We start from the raw sequence: 1,822 nt of genomic DNA, 5'->3' as shown, positions 1-1,822 counted from the left end.
ATATATATATATATATATATATATATATATATATATATATATATATATATATATATATGCGGTATGTGATTTTATTAAAACTAGAGGTTACAAATCATGTTTCAAAGCGTAATGTACAATGTCGGGTAAAGCACAAGCCAATAGTTCGCAATCAACAAGCGAGTCGCAATCGAAATCCTCGTTATCACGTATCATTTTAGCAGCATAATCCCAATCAATGGTTTTTGACTCGTAACATACGCCGGTGATGTTATTCTGTTGTAAAATCTTTACAAACCTTTTAAACTTTGTGTCAACAAGATGTGTATTCTCACAAAGCCATCCATACATATGGTCAATACATTGTTCATAAACAAATAACCTATCCAATGTTTTTCGTTTAACATATAAAATATTGCCGAATAGAGTGAGTTTCAGAACTTTAGCATTCTGTATTTTATCACTTTTGATTGACAAGTCGCGAATCCAAAACGGCGAAGTTTCAGCCTGTTGCAGGAGTCGATCGAAGTCTGTGCGTTTGTGCATAATCTCCTTCCAGATTTGATGTGGTAATATCAAGTGATTGCCGCGATTGTCGCCAAGAATAATTTCCACGCAAGACACAGGTCCTACACTGATTCCAATTTCTAGATATTTATAGAATGTGGATGTTAGGTGATATCTCCTTCCCAAGATACGAGTTATATGGTGAGACCGTAAAGATGGATTGGAGGAAGAAGCGCTATAAAAGAATAAAAATTATATGTATAATGTGCAAAAAAACAGTTAATTGAAGGAAAGAAAAAATGATGGAAGGCAAAACCTACCTTGCATTAGTAGTCTCTGCATGGTCCTTTTGGATAGGAATGTAATAATTCATTTGTTTGACGTTTCCTGCAGTACCGTTAGTATACATCTTCTTAACAGTCTAACTTGTCTATTCGATCCTTGTATCACAGAACAAATGATGCAATGGTCATGTAAGAGCTGTTTTTTCTAATATAAATAATCCCCCACTATCGCATACCTTTGTTCTTACAATGATGCAAAATACGCGACATTGCAGTTTCCCCCTCCTATTCTTCATCTAGAGCTCATACACTGCGCTGTGTTGTGCAACAAGATTTTGCAAATGTATGCATTTTATACATCAAGGATAATATATTATATAATAAAGCGGTAAAGAACGGTAAAAAAAAACGGTTTAGAAACGGTAAAGAACGGTAAAGAACGGTAAAGAAACGGTTTAGAAACGGTAATGAAACGGTAAAGAACGGTAAAAAACGGTTTAGAAACGGTAAAGAACGGTAAAAAAAACGGTTTAGAAACGGTAAAGAACAGTAAAGAACGGTAAAAAAACGGTTTAGAAACGGTAAAGAACGGTAAAAAAAACGGTTTAGAAACGGTAAAGAACAGTAAAGAACGGTAAAAAAACGGTTTAGAAACGGTAAAGAACGGTAAAAAAAACGGTTTAGAAACGGTAAAGAACAGTAAAGAACGGTAAAAAAACGGTTTAGAAACGGTAAAGAACGGTAAAAAACGGTTTAAAAACGGTAAAGAGCGGTAAAAAAATGGTTTATAAACGGTAAAAAGCAGTAAAGAACGGTAAAAAAACGGTTTAGAAACGGTAAAAAACGGTAAAGAATGGTAAAAAACACTAAAAACAGTAGCATCATAATAAAAATTTATTATACATATCAAAAGTTAAACAATTCTTTCTAGCGTTGACACCACCACCAATTAAATATTTTCAATACATTTTGTAACGCTCCGTTTGTAGTCCTCACAAAAGCCTAACAATGTATTAAGCGGGACACAATAATTAAAGTATCTCGCAAACATC

Source organism: Odontomachus brunneus, unplaced genomic scaffold, assembly GCF_010583005.1.
Source record: "Odontomachus brunneus isolate Ranch 3 - 2012 unplaced genomic scaffold, Obru_v1 Obru_scaffold_238, whole genome shotgun sequence".
Lineage (NCBI taxonomy): Eukaryota > Metazoa > Arthropoda > Insecta > Hymenoptera > Formicidae > Odontomachus > Odontomachus brunneus.
The sequence above is the reverse complement of the archived record's forward strand: the minus strand, read 5'-3'. Positions refer to the sequence as shown.